This window comes from Condylura cristata, unplaced genomic scaffold (genome assembly GCF_000260355.1).
Source record: "Condylura cristata isolate star-nosed mole 26May11 unplaced genomic scaffold, ConCri1.0 scaffold00027, whole genome shotgun sequence".
NCBI classification, from domain to species: Eukaryota; Metazoa; Chordata; class Mammalia; order Eulipotyphla; family Talpidae; genus Condylura; species Condylura cristata.
The window spans coordinates 8,718,730-8,732,663 of NW_004567128.1; positions in this window are offsets into that span (position 1 = coordinate 8,718,730).

Below are 13,934 nucleotides of genomic sequence, written 5' to 3' on the forward strand. Positions count from 1 at the left end.
TCCCAATCTATCTGGAATCTGTCAGTCGATAGGCACTGCATAGCTTGTGTCAGGGATCATGAAAAAAATTATAATAAACCAAAAAAAAAAAATCAACAGGCAGCTATACATCAGAGGCATTCTTTAGGGGAGGTGGATGAGAGTGATCCAAATGGAAAGGAAGAGCATAGGTGACTATGGTGATGGTACACAGGTGAATGGGTGGTGGGAATTTCATGGGACTACATCTACGAGGAGAAAGCAAACATTGTGCAAAAATGAAGAATGGTATAAAATATATATAAATAAGTAAATAAATACCTATAATAAACATAAAAAACAGATGGACAGATTAGTTAAATAGAGATTTGACCAATGAAGACATACAGATGGCCAAGGGGCATTTGAAAAGATGTTTAGCGTCTTTTATTATTAGAGAAACACAAATCAAAACAACAAAGACATATTGATTCATACATGCAAGAATGGCTATTATCCAACAAAAGACCAGAAACAAGTATTGTCTAAGATATGGGGGGAAAAGGGGACCTTTGTACACTGCTGGTGGGAATGTAAACAGGTACAGCCTCTACAGAAAACAGTACAGAGATTCCTTAAAGAAAGAAAGAATAGAAATACCATATGATGCAGCTATTTCACTACTGAGTATTTATTTGAGGAATATAAAAATGCTGATGCAAAGGGATAGATGCACCTCCATATTCACCGTAGCATTACTTATAATAGCCAAACTATGGAAACATCCTAAGTACCCATAATCAGGTGAATGGATAAATGTCACACACACATGTGCGTGTGTGTGTGTGTGATGAAATACTACTTAAATACCAAAACAGATGAAATCTTGCCATTTGTGACAATATGGATGGACCTCAGGGCATTATGCCAAGTGAAATAAATAAGAGACTCACATGAAATGTAAAGAGCCAACACAAACAAACAAAACAAACTCTTAAATACAGAAAACAGATTGGTAGAATGGTGGTTGCCAGAGGGGAAGGGTTTGGGTGTGGGTAAAACAGGATAGGTTTTATGGTGGTCTTAAAGAAACAAGACATTTGGTGATGATCATGAAGGAGCACATGCAGATATCTAATTATAAAGCTACATACCTGAAACCTACATAATGTTATAAATCAATATTCCGTAAAAAGAAATTTGAAATTCCCTCAGCGGTCTCACTATGTAACCAGTGTTGAGAACCGTGGTGGTAGGCACAATTTCAGCATGGACATGAAATGGCTTGAACAGTAAGTGGGAAGCCAGGCAGCACTTTGCAGAGGCAGCAAGTACTCAAGCGCAGTTTTGATAGGGAACAGTACAGTGAGTGGGACCAAGTTTGAAAGGCACAAGTTTGAAGTAGGTTGAAAGTGAACTGGAATTAGACACAAAAATAATATGTATAGACTTCTGAGAATAGTAATTACAGAGGTGAAGGGAGATTCCTGTATAGGTGGCCAGCCACTCAGGAGAAAAAAGGGTCTCATGGAAGTGAGAATTGAAGATAAAAGACAGAGGATTGAGAACGAGAGAGAAGAACTTTGTCTTCAGGAGGAGAAAACGTTAACTTTTGAAAAGATTCTGTATGGAGTCTGTTTTGTTTGTTTGCTTTGTTTCTTTACATTCCACATGTTACTGAAATCATACAGTACCTGACTTTCTCTGAGGTAGATGGTATGAAAGCAATCTGGAGGACTTGAGAAAAGTGAAATGGTGGGATTGAAAAAAAGGAGTCAAAACAAAGAAATTAACATTCAACTGAGATCAAATAAAAGGAAGTTCAAGTGTAAATACTCATTAGAATTATCTGATTTTTTTGTTTTTTTTTTTTCAAACCATACAAGAGTTTTGAAAAGGTGATAAAATGGATAATGTAGTTTACGCAGAGCTTAGAATTGATAAGGCTGATTGGGTAGAAGGTCAAGGTAGTGGGGAACTTTGGGATGCTACTGAAATCAAACACAGATGCACATTTTAAATCTAAGCAAGACTATTTGCCTTGACATGAAATTTAGTATATTAAAATTTGCATGAGCCTTAATTCCCGATTTGGCACATAAAATATGTAAAAACCATATACTCATGTTGAAATTCAAATGCATTCAATGACAGATAATAACAGCTCTAATTGAGTAAGAATTTGTGGTTTCAAAACAAGATATGATTAGAAGTGATTACATTAATGGCCAAAAACCCAAACAATTAATTTACTAACTGATCTTTCCTGTTTTCAGACAAGCCACATTTTAGGCATTGGACAAAGTGTATATATTTAGATATAGATGACATATATATATATATATATATATATATATATATATATATAATCAGCCCAATAAATACGAAGTGTGGGTTCCATGAATTGTGCCTTTTTTTTTTAACTCAATAGAGAAAGGATGTCTCTCAAACTGACACATCTATTCCCTTCCTCATATTCAGGTCTCTGAAGGTTTTAACTTTCTAGTTGTTGCTTAGATCTCATTCTAACTACAAATTACTTCATAGTAACTGCATTTGTGACACAATTGTGGACAAATGTTCATCCGGACAACTATGGTTTTGAGCTTGGTACTTTATGTTCTTTGGGATCTCTTTCAACTCTGAAATTTGGCATAAATTTCGTCCCCTGTCTAAAATGTTCTACCTTTGTTTCTTTGTTTCTACCCCCACACCTCATCGTTTGATCTTCCCTCCCCCAACTTCATTAGCATATTTGGCTGGGCTTTCTCTGGACATCTGCTCCCATAATACCTTGATCCTTCTTTCTATTTCACACAATGAATTCCAGTTGTAATTATTTGTCTAGAATCTGTCTGACCAGATAAACTATAAGATCTGTGAGATAAGGATCATGGATGACATGTAATACATATTCAAAAAATATTCTCATATCACATTATATTTGCTATAGAAATCTCAAACATTGTTTATGCTCATTATTACGTTGAAACTATGACAATTTGCAGAATACTAAATGTGGGCTTTAACGTAGCACTAAAGCAAAATTCTTTTATGATATTACAATTTATTTTGTAAGTATTAATAAGTATTTTGATAAATATATTGTTTTAAAGATTTATTTATTCATACAGAACTGGGGTACAGGCCAGAGATGTGGAGGGTGAGAGGATTCACCAGGAACAGAGTGGGGAGCAGAACAGGCAAATCGACGAAGTACACTGCTGAGGGGAGCAGCTGGAGGTCCAGGAGAGGTCTGCTGCGCCATGTGGTCACCTCCGGGGCAGGTGGGGATCGAACTCATGAGGAAGTGGCTTAAGCTTCTCAGTGCTGTGCTTTAACCCACTGCGCCACCAGGGAGCGCCATTGATAACTATATTTGATAAGTATTTTGATAACTATATTTTAGTATAATTGACTTCCTTTGAAATCCTACATAATTTATTTTACACACGAAAAATACTATTTTGGGAAGGATGTACATGGGTTTCATCATATGTCAAAGGGACTCATAGCAAAAAAAAAGGGTTAAGAATGCCTGATTGATGGACTTGTCTATGGACATCCCAGTGAGAATGAGACCAAGCCAATGCAGCTTGATAGGTACCTGTCATCTATGGCTTATTGTCTTTTAATATGTATAATTTATGACTGGTATAAGGGGCCCTATTCTGTAGTGTGCCTCCCAAACTTATAAACAGTGAGATCCATTTTCTTCTATATCATCAATCCAGCTTCAACTGTGCCTTATCAGATCTTCAACTTGGACACTGTGCTCCCTCCCTTCTGACCACCTTGTCCCCAAGATACCTGGATCTTGATTTGGTGCTTTGGATACTTCAGCAAAGCATTGCCCCTGAGGAGGCCAACGGTTCACAATTTTTCTGAAGAAAATGCCTGTGTCTGTTGTCTGAGAGAGGGAAGGGACTAAGAGTAATTTGTATTTATGTGTGGGGGTGGGGTGGGTGGGAGTGAGGGTGAGGTGGGCTTATAGACTTGGAATTATTAGTTTCACAGCCTATACTCTAGCAATAGTTTCCCCTCTCCACCCCAACGTTGAAGTTTCTAAAAATATTCTCCTAGCCTAGAATCCCTGGCAGCTACATTTGTGCTCTTAGTGTCTACCAGCAGATCAGAGGTTGATCTGGTTTAGGGGGGACCTAAAGCTCATATACGTTGGGGATCCTTTATAATAAAAAGATTACAGAATTAGGCCCTCCCTGGTGGCACAGCGGGTTAAAGCACTGCACTGAGAAGCTAAGTTCGATTCCCGCTTGCCCCGGAGGAGACCACATGGCGCGGCAGACCTCTCCTGACCTGCCCGCTGCTCCCCTCAGCAGTGTACTTCGTCAATCTGCCTGTTCTGCTCCCCACTCTGTCTCTGGTGAAGCCTCTCACCGCCCCTGAGCCTCTGGCCTGTACCCCAGTTCTGTATGTACAAATAAATAAATCTTTAAAAAAAAAAGATTACAGAATTACAACTATGAAATTATGCATAGGGGCTTGGAAGGTACATATACAATTAAAAGTTAAGTTCTTTTCATTGTACATCCCTTTCTAGTAGGTACTATCATGTAACAGGAAGAATAACAGAAAAAGTGCTATAGTTGAAGTCAGATTTAATTACTTGTCAGCCTAGAATGCATCCACAGTCTGAAAGTCTATGGCAAACAGATGACCTCAGCAATCTGGGAGAATAGGGACTCAAGCATCTTCACAACAACATCATCCTTAGAAGATTTTTTTGAGAACCTATTATGACAATTGGTATGAAGGGGCTCAATAAATGAATGGGTGTTTTAAAAAATGAACTTTGATTTTATATAAAGATGTCTCTCTTTGGGGCCCTCCTTGGTGGCAAAGCGGATTGAAGCACAGCATTAAGAAGCTAAAACCGGGCCCTCCCTGGTGGCACAGCAGATTAAAGCACAGTGCTAAGAAGCTAAAGCCACTTGAGCATGAGTTCGATCCCTGCCTGCCCCAGAGGTGATCAACATGGTGTGGCAGACCTCTCCTGATCTGCCCGCTGCTCCCCTCAGCAGTATACTTCGTCAGTTGGCCTGTTCTGCTCCCCACTCTGTCTCTGGTGAATCTTCTCACCACCTCTGAACCTCTGGCCTGTACCCCAGCTCTGTATACATACATAAATCTTTTTTTTAAAAAGATGTCTCTCTTTGGTTTTATATAAAGATGTCTCTCTTTGTATCTCTTTGAGCAAGACCTTGGAGCAAGCAACATGGTGATAGAAGTTGTAGGCAATGGTATTCTCCAGTGGCTCGACCACAATGAGAGCTAAGTTACCACTCATACTCTTTTTTGTATACAGAATCATCTCTATACTAAAAAATTTTTAATTAAAAGCAGCATAATAATGAGACAATTTTTTCATCTATATAAATAGCTTACAGGTGGGCACTACGGCTTTCTTAGAAAGCAATTTGAAAGACTGTTAAGAATTTAAAAGATGAACATGGGTACCTATCCTAAGGAAATAATTAGTGAGATCAATGAATATTTTGACAGGGATATTTATCATTCTGAATAATTGGAAATCTAAATGTACAATGTCCAATAATGGGAGAATGAATAAATTATGGTATTATAAAATAATTACAGTGCACTTAAATAATGGGCTAATATGCATTCATTAAAATAATGCTTTAAATATTCCTTTAGATGAGTATGTTTATGACAAAATTTTACAAAAAATTATGTGCAGAGTAAAATCTCAAGGTTGAAAGAAAATATGCTAAAAGGTTAACACTAGTGACCTGTAGTTACTGGCATTTTGAGTAATTGTTAATTCCTTATTATTTCATGTATTTTCTGGATATTCCATAATAAGCACATGTCATAACTATAATGAGGAAAATTAATTTTAAAAAATGAAAGAACTTGATCAGAAAATGGAGATATCTGTGGCTCATAAGAATCTTGGTTTCAGATACACTTCATTACTGATATCAGTTAACAAGTCTAAAACTTTGCTGGCCATTGTCTGGGATCAGGTTTGCTAGAATTTTAAGAGGCTTCTGTCTAAGAGCAGTAGACAGGAACAGCTTAGTTTTATAAATCAGTGAAAGAAATGGGGAAAATGGAGTCTGATTCTACCAGCTTGCCTGCCTTTAAATTTGTGTGCTATTTGTGTAACTGCTCATGCTTGGTTTACAGATCAAGGGGCACCCTGCAGATTCTCACAGAACTTAGATGGTAATTTCAGGCCACAACAGATGGGAACTGTGAATGCAGAAGGTCACTCAAAGTATTAGTTGCTTTATCTCAGTAGAGATATGAAGAAGTTGCAGACCTGCCATAAGAAAGCACATTTGGTTCATTCCAGAAGACATCTTATCAGTATGCTCAAAGGGCAGCACACATACAAGGGTAGACCTTCAATTAAGTAGTTCTTGGGACTATCAGGATTAAGGGTATGAATGGCAACCATGGCAAAAGTTAAAGAAAAAGCATTAAATTGAGGGGTTTTATGTAGGTATAGTATTAGAAGGTTCTATAAGTACAAAACATATATTGGCAAAAGCATGCTATGTTATATTGTTCTACTTAGTAGTTCTGGGTTTTAGATGATGATGGATACAATTTAAGTGAGAAGCTTAAAATATTGAGAGCATTACTCAAAGTGCTCAAATTTGCCACTTAAATTTTACTTAGAAACGAATTTTCCTTTTTTGGACTGAGATGGTACCAGATACAGGTAAGAGAACGAATTATTCAATAGTGGGGTTAATATATGAAATATATTTTCCAGAGCTTAACAAAATGATTGAGTCCATGAATATGATACTTTAAATGAGAAAAAAGTAATGAAGTCATGGGATGTGAATAAAATTTATAATATGTGAAATCAACTGGGCTTTGAGGATCATGGCTCACATACTTTCCCCCGACTTTAGCTGAATTTAACGAACTTCCATCATTCAAGAGGCCTCTCAAAATATGCCTCAGTAGAGAAGGATGACACCATCATAGCCATATAATTTAAAGAAGAATAACAAGTGATATGCAAAATTGAGGGGAAAAGAGAAGCAAAAGCAAATAATTTAAAAGTTTGCAGCTGCTGTTTTTAATTTAGGATAAAATCAAAGGGGTTGATGTTAAGAATAGTAGACAAAGTTTTTATAAATAAAAATATTGTTTTTGTAAAACTTCATATCTGATGTCTTGAATCTGCTATTTGATATTCTAAATAGAAATTTCTTAGCAAGTTCATTACAAGTGAATTGTCAGAGGAGTGAAAACTATGGATTAAGAAATAATCAAACAAGGTAATTTATGCTTAATCAAATGAGACTCTTCTTAAGCTTTAAAGTGATTATACAGAAAATATTGATTGTGGACTTAATTTTAGGACCATACTCTATAAAGATTGTGAAAGTCAGAACTTCCAGACTGTACAATCCACTTCCTTGAAGAAATTGTAAAACACATGTGGACTTGGCCTGGGCTTTCTTGATGACTCAAGAAGCTTAAGTGACATTAATTTTGATCATGACACCAATTCAAAGTCTGGGCTATGTATCTGTGCTGTGAAGCAGAGTAAGGAGAGATAGAAAACTTCTAAATAAATTCCTTCTTTTCAAGAGTCTGTTTAGTATATTAAACACTTGTTTGATGCCTACCTGTGGCAAGCATTGGAAGATTATGATGAATAAGACAGTTTCTACCCAAGTTACCCATAGTACTGATGCTTCCTGCATCAGTACCAATCCAAATATGTAAGTAAAATGATATCCCCTTGCTAATCATTGCCTTACTTCTTAATCCTCAACTTAATATGCACCATAACTCAAACTCCTAACCAAAGATGGTTAGATAACAGAGGACCAAGGCTGGAACAACTTGTCAAATTCTCTTCATGGGAATTAAATGAAGTTCATGTGAGAACTTGAACACAAAGACCAAGAAAAATCACAACTTGACTTAGCATCGTGGCAATTAAGTTTCCAGAATCAAGCCCAAAATTAGTGACCTGACAATACTCCCCACCAAGAATATGACTTCTCTAATCAAAACTATTTCTAAGAACAGCCAGATCAGTTTTACTCATTTTTCTCCCATTATCTCTTTTCTACCAAAATCAAATTTTCCCATCTTTCAAGAACAGCCACAAGCCCTACTTCTTAAGCATTCTGGCAACTTATTTCTCACACGCTCCGTGGTAGTAGTAATAATAATTATAACAACAATGACAACAACAATAGCCCTATTGAGCATATATTATGTTTGAGTAAATGATTTAATACTATGCATATACAACTTAATTTATAATAACCTTATGGAGGTGGTACAGTTATTATCACCGCTTTCAGAGTGGGAAACAGAAGCAGAGTAGGTGAACTAATTTTCCCACTAAGAAATGACACAGTACCTAAAGGCCATACTTACTAGACTTTATATAGTGTTTCATTTTTACATAAACAACCTCCTTTAATCCTTACAGCAACCCTGTTAAGTATTAGTCTCATGATTAAGTTACTGAAGCTAAGAGAAGTGAAGGACATTATTCAAGGTTACACAGAAATTATATAGCACTTCAAGATTAAAATTCAAACTGTATGCCTATAATGCCTCATTTCTAAGCTCTAGACTACTGTAAGGTCCTGAGGACCTGGGTTACATCTTATCCTTTTGGACACAAAGCCCACAAAAAAATTCAACAGACAGAATCTAAGGTGCTCTAAAAACATTTGTTCTAATAAGGGATCTAAAAAGAAGTACTGTTAAATTACCCAAAACAACGACCAATATTTTTGCATATAGCAAAATGAAAATTTTGCTGTCCTCTGAAACCATAAAGCTCCTAAAAGTTAATTAACTTTGTGTTAATATTTTGATGCATTTCTGCTCTTTTTAACCTAACTAAAAATTATTATTACAACAACCATTCTCTCTGTGACAAAATGGGGAAGGATAACTGAACCTCTAAGGTTGCTTATCCTTGAAAGGTTTTCAGCCTGATATTTTGTTGTTTGCCTCTTGGCTTATTTCAGCCAGGATAAAAAAAAAAGGAATGATTATTGTGTGGGTGTTTTCACATTATTTCCTTAGCAGTAGAACCATATTTCATACACCTATCAAGGGTTGAGAAAACTTGGCTTAGAAAAGGAAGTAAACACAACCCATTTTCAATAGAAAAGAAACAGATCAAGTTATACCTGACATTCAAGGAGCTCAAGGGAGTCTAATCTCTACCAATTAGAACAAAATAGTGTCGAGTTCTTGCTACAGCTATTCTAAAGGAAGGTTTTGGGATGAAGTTCTCTGAATCTTCTGTTCTGTTGATGAATGATGGGGATGCCCTCGTTGATATGAAAGGATTAATGGAAATGAAAATGCAGTATTGACTCTCAGAGTGGGAAGAGAACTTAAAGGTCATTCTTGTTTAAATATCTTCCACAACATTCTCAACTAGTCATTGCCTATACTTAAAAGCATTCCAGAGAACAACTGGATTCTAGAGTTGATTTCTTCCATCTTTGTGTGGTTCTCATCATATTAGATTCAAACATTTCTTCCTCTTCAGTCTTTCCATAGTATTATTACTCTACAGTTTCCATAGCTAAATTTTATTACCACTTTACTGCTTTATACTTATATAAAAGTATACTGCTTTATACTTATATAAAATAATATCACAGTGTGTATTTATTCACAATAATTTGACAAGTATTTCCCACACATATAAAATTATTGTAACAGTACTCTTCATTGAGTCATTAGGATAAGAGTACATAAACATTTATTGTATTGTTGAGCATTTAGAACATCTTTGGGGCATAATAGCATAATACTAATGCACATTACAGATTTTGACTCATCAAATCTTCAGAAGCATGTTATGAGGTAGATGTCATGATCTCTAAATAGCAGTGAGGAAACGGAGAGTGAAAGAAATTTATAGTCTTGTTTAGAGTCATATAGCTAAGTGATAGAGCCACATTTCTTTAATTCCTAAGCTGTGCTCAAAATAACTATCTGTACCACCTCTCAAATCAAGACACTCTATGCAAACTCTATGTAAATACTTCTATTGTTGACCAACTTGAATTTCAATCATGCATCTGCCACTTTCTAGTACTTTGCTAAGCTCCACATATCTGATAAAACTAATACATCTAGTTCATAAGAATAATGTGAAGGCTAAGAGCAATAATGCCTATAAAACATCAGGAACAATGCCTGGCATGGAATCAACAGTCATGTAACACTTCTTGTTACCATGTAGGGTGGAATGAAGATTCTAGTGAGATAAAGAGGCAGAAACTTTATTAGTGTGGTTATAAATAGAAATCAGAAGATGGAAGAAGGCAAACACTAGCAAAAGCACAAAATAAAACAAAAACAAAAGCAACTATGTCTGCCATGTTTTGTGCTTTAGAACAAAAAGAAAAAAAGTTAAAGTTCTTCTCTAGAGACACATAGGACTGGAAGAATTGAAAGTTACATTTGAGGACAGAATAAATAACATTGTGGACTGAGACTACCAGAAGAGGGGTGAATTCCAACTTTATGAAACGAGAAAAGGAGTAACAACAAAACCTTGAAACGAGAAAAGGAGTAACAACAAAACCTTGAAAGTCCAATAGAAGGAAGAAAATAACAGTGATTAAAGCAAAAATAAATGAAATAGAAATAGAAATGAGAACCCAAAAGCCAATGAAACTGAAAATTGGTTTTCTGAAAAAATAAACAAAACAGAAAACCTCTAACTAGACTAAGAAAAGAAGGGACAAATACCTATTAAGGGCTTAACAGCCATCAAAAATATTTATATTAAAGCACCAATACTGAATATTGAATTATAAAGGACAGTAATACGGATTGTATATTGTCAAATAGGCTAGGACCCCTACTCTGATTTTTTTTTTTAAATTGTCAATTTCAGTAAAAGAAAAGTATAGTGATGTTATATCAGAAAAGTGTTTTGTAAATAAGAGCTTGAAGGGTATAAGGTGATAGCCTGGAGAAACTTCAATAGAAAAGAAGTTTCCCAAATATACAGGATAGAAAAGTTTTCCAGATGTGGGCTTGGAGGGCGGGTACACTTGGATTTGTTAGATTTGAGGTGTTTAAGTCCCCGGCTCACCGTGTGTCTACTGCCACATAGATCTGTGCCACTTAGGCCCTCAAAGCTATTTTGTCCCCAAAGATTTAACTAATAGAAATTAATAATATACCACTGAGAAATTCTGATATTTTATTAAGGTGAAATATATTCAATGCCAGAAAGGTTGAAAAGAACTGTATTCCAGACCTTCATTTTCTGCTTTAAGGAAAGAGCACATGTTGACTGTTTTGATTCAAGTCAGTTGTAACAGTTGTTAACCTTGCAGCAACTTCGGGGACAGAGGATAACCTTATTCAAGCATTTAATTCAGAAACTTCATCTTTAAAAATTGAGCTAGGTAAAAAATAAAAATAAAAAAAAAAAAACTGAGCTAGGTTTTCAGTTTCTCCAACCAAAGTGAAAGTCTGATTTTATAATGCTATAACGACTTTGAGATTGTGTTAGAAGAAAATAGAGTAGTATTGTATCAGGGTAATGCCCAGGGAAAGGGGAGGTTCTAGTTCCATATCCACCCTCAGGAAGAGTGGAGCTGGGCAAGGAGGAGAACCTACAGGAGAAAGGGAGAAGGAAGGAAGGAGAGCAGGAGGGACCCGGAGGAGGCCCAGCTTCCTTCTCAGCCTTGGACTTGTATCAAAGACTTGGGGAAAGGAGACATGTGAAAGAGACAGGAATATGGGTGAGAGACCCGTGGGGAGGGTGATGGGGCAGTCTTTACCTTGACTTGGTTTTTGATTTTGCTCTTTCCTTCTGAACTTGAAACCCCAAGTGTATTCTCATTTAATACTGTAGAAAGATTATTACTGACATAGTTTGGAATAATGCTTTCTCAGGCAGGCCAGGAAACTAATTTGGTACCATTGTGGAATATAAGCCCGTGAAGAATGAGAATTCAAGAGCTATCTACAAGACAATATTGACTAACTTGAGGATAGCAGTGTTTTGGTTAGGGAGGTCAAGCTGAAGTTAAAAAAAAAATCAAAAAGTTTATTTCTTATTCACATAACTGTCCAAGGAAGATGTTCCTTGTCAAGTGAAGACTTCTTCATTTAGTGATTCAAGAATCTGAGCTACTCTGTCCTCTAGTTATACTATCCAGTGGAAATGCATAATAGTCAGTAGAAGCAGAAAAAATGTGAAGAGAACACATCTTCATCTTAGAAGCTTTGAATAGGAAATGACTTAAAACACTTTTACATAGATTCCATTCCCTACTTCTTAAAATCAAGGTCACATCTTATTACAGTGGAGGCTTGAAAGTGTAATATAGCCCCAAGCCCAGACAGAGAAAGAAATTGGCTTTGGAAAACATCTATAACACTCACCACAATCAGTAATGGAAAAAAAAGGATCTTGGACTAATTTCTACTGTGCAGAGTAGTCAACTGGATGGATGCTGGTATTATTAGGGGATATAGGTTTGCATGGAGAGAAGTGTAATTAGAATTTGGAACATGTTCAGTTAGAGATGCCTATGAAATACTTGTGTAGAGATATTCAGTATATCTTCCTACATGTATCCTTAAGGATTAAAGACATCAACATTGGTCATCACGCTAATCTATTAGCATATACATCTTATATAAGCTTTAAATGTGTTCCCAACATGTAGAAAGATTTACTTGAATCACATCTTTAGAAAACATTTACATTGAATCCTTCATTGGTGGGTGCTCATAGGCACAGATGGGAAAAACATATCATAAATTACTCTAAAGGAGGGAGCAAATTATTTCCCATGCAAGATAGACAACATGTTCAATTCTGCACTGAATTATTACACAGTGCAAAACCATCCACAATGAAAGGAAAAGAGATTGAAAACATCTGAGTAGGCTATGCTTGATTTTAAATGATGGGGGCTGACAGAGGTGGGATTCTTTGCTTATTTATGTTTTAGAGATTTCCTTTAAAAAGGAAAAGGGCAGGCACTCCCTGGTGGCCCAGCGGGTTAAAACACTGCACTAAGAAGCTGAAACCTGAAAACTTCCGCATGAGTTTGATTTCCGCCTGCCCCGGAGGTGACTACATGGTGTGGCAGACCTCTCCTGACCCGCCCACTGCTCCCCTCAGCAGTGTACTTCATCGATCTGCCTGTTCTGCTCCCCACTCTGTCTCTGGTGAAGTCTTTCGCCACCCCTGAGTCTCTGGCCTGTCCCCCAGTTCTGTATGCACAAATAAATAAATCTTTAAAAAAAAAAAAAAAAGGAAAAGGGCCCTCCCTGGTGGCGCAGCAGGTTAAAGCACAGTGCCAAGAAGCTAAAGCCACTTCAGCATGAGTTCGATCCCCGCCTGCCCCGGAGGTGACCCACATAGCACGGCAGACCTCTCCTGACCCGCCCTCTGCTCCCCTCAGCAGTGTACTTTGTCAGTAGGCCTGTTCTGCTCCCCACTCTGTCTCTGGTGAAGCCTCTCACTGCTACTTCTGTCGTCTGGCCTGTACCCCAGTTCTGTATGCATAAATAAGTAAATCTTTAAAAAAAAAAAAAAAAACTTTGTCCATGCACCTGAGAGAAGTGGAAAGGCTCTATTAAATATTAAGGTATCTGAGGTTTCTCTTATCTGAGAAGAGGGCCTACTAAAGTAAGATCACTTCAGTTCTGATTCCCACAAAGTAAATAGCCTTAATGTGAAATCAACTCCTAGGTCCTCAAGTAGCCATATTCTCCACAGTAAACCAACCATTGCAACAAATCTGAGAGTTCTTAGGAAGACCTTGGTAAGTCACTAAGATTTCAATGTCCTTGACAATTAGCTTGTGATCTGAAAGTGCCTTGTCACCTCCATGACACAGGTTTTTTACTTGAATGATCCAGGTGACAAGATGAACTTAAATATTTCTATTTTCTTTTTTTTTTTTTTACTTTTAAGAAAATACCAAATATATATACTT